At 41.3% G+C, this 6,623-nt stretch overlaps 1 long non-coding RNA gene across 1 annotated transcript; it reads left to right on the plus strand.

Moving 5' to 3' along the window:
- Positions 1-451: 451 nt before the first annotated feature.
- On the plus strand, positions 452-2,110 carry LOC144990174 (uncharacterized). The gene is made up of 2 exons (XR_013654161.1): positions 452-526; positions 647-2,110. It is a non-coding gene; the product is annotated as an uncharacterized LOC144990174 (long non-coding RNA).
- The last annotated feature ends 4,513 nt before the right edge of the window (positions 2,111-6,623 follow it).

Consider the following 6,623-nt stretch of genomic DNA (forward strand, 5'->3'; position numbering starts at 1 on the left):
CACGGTATTCGGACCTTTGATTGGACATAAGTTTCAGGAAGTCACATGCAGCCTTGTCCAGTTTGACACAGAGCTGCGGAGCACTTTCTGATCTGTCCTAGTTAAAAACAGAGCTCACTGTAATGTACGCCATGGAGGATTTTTTAGGAAAATCTCCCACTTATCTTGACTTCCTTCATCGGAAAAATCTGAGTGAGATTGTGAAGCAGTCATACAGATTTGTGTGTTTGGCGCTGACCATCCCTTAAAAATTGTACCATAAGAATATTACATAATATTTGCAAAACATAAAATGTATTCTTCAAAATGTTGTTTTAATGTTGTCTACCAATCCCAAATAGTCTTTTAAATGATAAACTTTTATGTTTCTTTCCCCTAACAGATCTGGCTGAAGTGTCACCTACTGCCCAGCTTGTTACAAAACAACAGCAACAAGCCATCAAAAAGCTTACAGAAAAAATTCAGAGGCAGGAGGAGCTCATCAAAGAGCTGTCAGCAGAAAAAGATTTTCTGAAAGAACAGCTAGGTATGTGCAAGCAACACCACATACTACAAGTAGTGTTGTTGCCTTTCCTTAATAAAAGTAGTAGCTTAAAAATTACACTGTGCTTTTGGGTTGCAACAATTATATTTTTTTTTTTTACAGCAAAACATCCTCCACAAGCCTCCACAAATGACATAATGCTGCATGGGAAACAACAAAAAACTTCCCAAGTTCAGTCAAGTTCATCTGCAAGTTCATCAAGCAGTTCTTCAGACTCGAGTGACTCTTCATGCAGCGATTCTTCATCTGACTCTTCGTCTGAGTCTTCATCTTCAGATGAAGAGAAGAAGAAGAAGACGAATGGAAAGAAGAAGAAAGGAACACCAAAAAAGAAGAAACAAAGAGGCAAGAGTGGAAAGAAGAGACAAATCAAAGCCCGCAAACATGTCAGAAGAGGTCTCTTCAAATTTTCAATTTTCTTGAGAAATAATTGCTCTGGTGTGCCCTCTTACAGACAGGTAATAACATAGACAGAAACCCAAATGTTACAGGTATAGATAGTTAACATATAAAAATGATGAGATGTGTATTCCATTAAAGGGTAACACAACAGGACAGTTGGAGACTCCACTCCCAGCCCAAATTTTAAAAATGGGGAAAAAAAGTGGCGGGGCGAGGGTTGGTTACACTCACACTGCCTATTCAGTATGGGGAGTGATACTGACCTCAGCAATGCCCAACAGTGGGGCTGCTTGCACGGCTGAGGGTTTGCAGAACCATGTCTGAGTGATAAAATGAAGCTAACATCATAGCAAAGAATCCTGAGTGAATGTTCATTCCAAATCCCATCACCAGGACAGAGTTTGCTGGATTAAATGACAATTACACTTAACAACTGTTGTCTAACTTCCACGTCCGACCGTTACACAATCTAAGATGGGCAGGGCTTTTATATGCTGGAGATGTAAAGTATGACACGAAACCTCTGAAAAGACATGGGACATAGACATAAATAGACCAATCGTAAAATTCAACTTTAGTACCTTGTTTTAACCTCTAGGGGGCAGCACACAGACAGTTTTAGACCATAAAATCAAGAACATATATGTTTGACAATTAATATATGTCATGCAAACATGCAGAGTACACAATTTCAAAACATTGCTTGACCATCCTTTCTATGTTTCAGCATGTGTCCCAGATGAGGTGGTGGAACGTTACAGAAAGGTCCTCAAGGCCTTCAACAAAGGACAAACATTAACTGCAGCATTCAGAAAAGTGGGAGTAGATCGGAACACCGTTGTGTGCAGTGCTGCGGTGGCAGAACTTGCCATTGCAGCCCCACAGAAGTACTCCGAGCTAAAAGAGTTTCACAATCCCAAAAAGAAACTTAGCGACTTTACAAAAGCTTGCATCGACACAATTGATGCAAATTCACAAATTGAAGACACAATCGACACTTTTAAAAAAAGTGGACAGTTACTGCCCCTTGGGAAGGGCAGATATTGATTTTTTTTTTTTTTAAGTTTGTTGAAAGTTTAAAATGTTATCCACAATGTTGTTGTGATGTGTTAGAGTTGTTATATGTTTGTGGCTTTGGTTAATGTTATAAAGGGCATTTCTCATATTCTGTACTTTGCTTTTGTTTGTGGCAAAACATAGCCCACACTTTAGGAGGCTGCAAAACACTCAAACTGTCAGTAAAGGTTCTCCTTCATCCAGGTGGTGTAGTCTTGAGGTTAAGTCATAGCAGCTGGACTTAAGAAAATGTAAGTCCACTTAACATGGGACCTGTTAATATATTTATTAATCCCATACAAGCAGTTTATAAATGGCTTGTGAATATGAACCCCTATTTGATCACGCTTTAGATTGGGGGGGCTGCAAAACCCTTAATAAACTGTTAATAACAACACTGTTATTATCTCGTAAGGCTTTTTATGAAGGATTAATAAATGTGTTTATAAGCAGCTTACTACAACATTACTAGTGCTTGTTAATGTCTTATAAATAGTTTATCAAGGACATTTACGACTGCTTATAAATGCGTTTATAAGCAGCTTAATACAACCTTTCTAGTGCTTGTCAATGTCTTATAAATAGTTTATTAATGAGTCTTTTAATGTGTTTATAAGCAGCTTATTTGAACTTGTAAGTCAGTTGTAAGACATTTACAACTGCTAATAAATGTCTTTATAAGCAGCTTATTACAACATTAAAAGTGCTTGTTGATGTCTTATAAATAGTTTATTAAGGACACCTATTATAAAGCGTTACCAAATCCGGTTTTCACAACATTTCTGATGTGAAGAATAAAATTCAGCTCAGAGTCAAAAAGAACGCCCAGGTTTCTCACACACTGAGAAGATTTAAAATTCCTAAGTTTGGGTAAAATCGTCTCTCTCTTGTCTTCAGGAGCAATGATCAAAACTTCAGTTTTGTCCTGGTTGAGCTGCAAGAAATGTTCTGCCATCCACAGCGTTATATCTAAAATACAGTTTAAAAGAGTGTTAACAGGTTCAAGGTCATCAGGAGACACGGCGATGTAAAGCTGTGTGTCATCAGCATAGCTGTGAAAGTCAACGCCGTGTCTCCTGATGACATCCCCAAGAGGCAACATATACAAGTTAAAAAGTATTGGACCCAAGATTGAACCCTGGGGAACCCCACAACTTATTTCATGGACTCCTGAGGACCGAGTATCCATACTCACAAAAAAGTGTCGATCTGTGAGATAGGAGTGAAACCAGTTAAGAGCAATTCCTGAGAGGCCGTCCCGACTCCTAAGTCTGTCAAGTAAAATCTGGTGATCCACCGTATCAAAGGCGGCACTAAGATCTAGCAGCACCGGAACAGAAAGTTTCTGCGAGTCATAATTATGTCTGAGATCATTTAAAATTTTAAAAGGGCCGTCTCAGTACTGTGATTTGACCTAAAACCAGACTGACACTTTTCAAGAACATTATCTTCATTAAAAAAATCATGTAATTGAATAAAAACAAGTTTTTCAATATTTTTTCCTAAAAATGGTAAGTTGGATACAGGTCTGTAATTGATCTTTGGGTCCAAGTTACTCTTCTTCAGAAGGGGCCTCACCACCGCCGTCTTACAGGCAGAGGGGAAGACCCCCGTCTGAAGAGAGCAGTTAGCTATGTTTAAAATCTCTGACTCAAAGAATTTATAAAATGTTTTAAAAAGAGAAGTGGGAATAGGGTGAAGAGGCAGGTTGTAGTGTTTGCTTGGGAAAAACTCGACCAAGCATCTCTGCATCAACCAGGACAAAACTCTCCAGTGTTTCCTCAGGTAAAGATAGATAGATAGATAGATAGATAGATAGATAGATAGATAGATAGATAGATAGATAGATAGATAGATAGATAGATAGATAGATAGATAGATAGATAGATAGATAGATAGATAGATAGATAGATGACTTTATTAATCCCACAATGGGGAAATTTCATTTCTGTGGCAGCAACACGACATTCAGAAATAATCTATATAATATAACATCAATAAAGGACATCACTAATGACATTTATATTAGATAATTAAAAATATTACTAAAATTATTATGAAAAATTATTATCAAAAATGAGATTCTTATTAAATAAAGAAATAAATATTAAATAAATACAGGTGCAAAAGTGTAAAAAACATGGGGTCTGCAAAAAATGTAAACTGTAAAAAAACATTACAAATTTTTTCAAAATACAGAAATAACTAATGAAGTTCAGACCAAAAACAAAAACAAACAACTGTTCAGGAACAAAAAACAATTTAAAATTGAAAAACAACAACTACAACAAAAGTAAATGAATCAATGACTAAACAGAAAAACACCCCTGGGACCGTGGTGTCACTTTGACACGGTGTTGTACAGTCTGATGGCTGTGGGGAGGAATGACCTGCGGTAGTGCTCTTTCTTACACTGGGGGTGCAACAGTCTTGTGCTGAAGGAGCTGGTCAGCGCATCTACAGTTTGGTGTAGGGGGTGGGAGGGGTTATCCATGATGGATGGCTCAGCTTAGCTAACATCCTGTCCACCACCTCCTCGATGGACTCAAGTGTGCAGCCCAGGACAAAGCCGGCCTTCCTAACCAGTTTGTTAAGCCTCTTCAAGTCTCTGCCTGCACTGCCCCCCGCCCAGCACACGACTCCATAAAGGACCACTGAGGCCACCACAGTGTCATAAAAGGTCCTCAGCAGCTGTCTGCACACACCAAAGGACCTCAGTCTCCTCAGCAGGTGAAGGCGACTCTGACCCCTCCTGTACAGAGCATCCGTGTTGTTGGACCAGTCTGTTGTTCAGGTGAACACCCAATATTAATATAAAAATATAAAAATATTTAAATGTGTCCACGACCTCAATGTCTGAACCCTGGATGTTCACCGGTGACTGTGATGGTGAGGAACTCCTGAAGTCCAGGATCAGCTCCTTTGTCTTGCTGGTGTTAAGCAGCTGAGGCCTCATTTATAAACGTTGCGTACGCACAAAAGAAGGCGTACGCCACTCTCTACGCAATAGTTGAGATTTATAAAAAGCAAACTTGACGGGAAAATGTGCGGTCCTCCACGCAAGCTCTGACCCAGGCGTACGCACAAAAACGGGTGAAATGAGAAATGGCGACACCGTCGGCAGATGGAAGAAACACGTGAAAGTGACAGTGTGTGCCAAATCGTGCTGGCATGTGCTGTGCTACACAATGTGGCACAGCTTAAAAACGTGCCTCTACCCCCTGGCGCTGATTGCTGTGTTGGCCCCGACCCTGAACCCCATCCCCACGCATTTGAGCCATTTGCTGCTGCTGTGCGCCAGCGTTTGGAAGTGATGCGTCGCTTATAGAAAAAGAGGTGTGGAAAATATTATTTATTCCCTCATCGTGCAGTTTATTTCAGTCAGGGCGATCTTGATTTCGCCCAACTCCTTGGCCACCTCTCTGATTGAACTACTGACTTCCCTCTGCATTTCAAGGACTGCATCGGTGAGGAAACGTCCACTGCTGGAGGGTTGAGAGCCGCGTGCCGTGGAGACGCTGGGGCCAGACGGTTGCTCAGCTGCAGCATCGTAACCACTGGCCCCGCTGGAACACCCAGCAACTAAAATAAAATTGTTCTATATTAATAATCTGTAATTGTGTAGCCTGCATACATGTGACTTGACTGCATTCATTTTAATAATTTCTCTTACCTGTGTCACCCTGACCCTGGCGCGTCGGCGTCCCCTCCGAGGAGGACGCCGATAAGGGGGACTTAATAGGGATTCCCCAATAATAGCGGCCAGTTTCTCATCAAGAGGGGTCAGCTCTGCCGATGCAGCGCTAGACGTTTTTTTGCCTCGACTTTGATGTCCGATCATTTCTTTCATTTCTTTTTTATTTCGGCCACGGTCCGAGGTTGTGAGGCTACAGCATTTACGGCGTCTGCCACCGTTTGCCGCTCACGTGCCTTTTTGGCATTAGTAATGCCCACACTGTTCCCTCCAAACAACGTTTTATCCTCTTTTCCACCTCGCCAACGATAACTTCTACTTCACATTGAGTGAAGTTACGTTTTTTGATTTCCTCTCTGTGTTTGTCATGATTTAGCAAGCCATGAATATTAATTTGTGGGCGTTTCACAGACTATTTATGGGCAACTATGGGCGTGTCATGTAGCCGCAAAAAGCTGCGCTGCATTTAGAATCGGTTGTGATTTATAAAGGGAAAGATGCGTAGGATGTGCGTGCGCACGGTTTAATAAATCCGAATATTTCTGTGCGTACGCATGTCCTATGTTTCATCCGTACGCCACTTCTGACGCAAATCCTACGCAAAGTTTTATAAATGAGGCCCCAGGTGGTTAACTTCACACCAGCTAACAAAGTCAGTGATGACCCCCCTGTACTCCTGCTCATCCCCCCCTGATACACAGCCCACAATGGCACTGCAGACCACCACATCAGACACACAGTCACGCAGCCTCACAAACTGTGGCCTGTCTGTGAGGTAGTTGATGGTCCAAGCAGTGAGATGTTGGTCCACACCTGCAACCTCCAGCTTCCTCCTCAGCAGTGATGACTGAATTGTGTTGAAAGCACTGGAAAAATCAAAATACATGACTCTCACAGTGCTCCCAGGGGCCTCCAGGTGAGACAGGG

Source organism: Oryzias latipes, chromosome 24 (assembly GCF_053564925.1).
Source record: "Oryzias latipes strain Hd-rR chromosome 24, Olatipes_Hd-rR_3.1".
NCBI classification, from domain to species: domain Eukaryota; kingdom Metazoa; phylum Chordata; class Actinopteri; order Beloniformes; family Adrianichthyidae; genus Oryzias; species Oryzias latipes.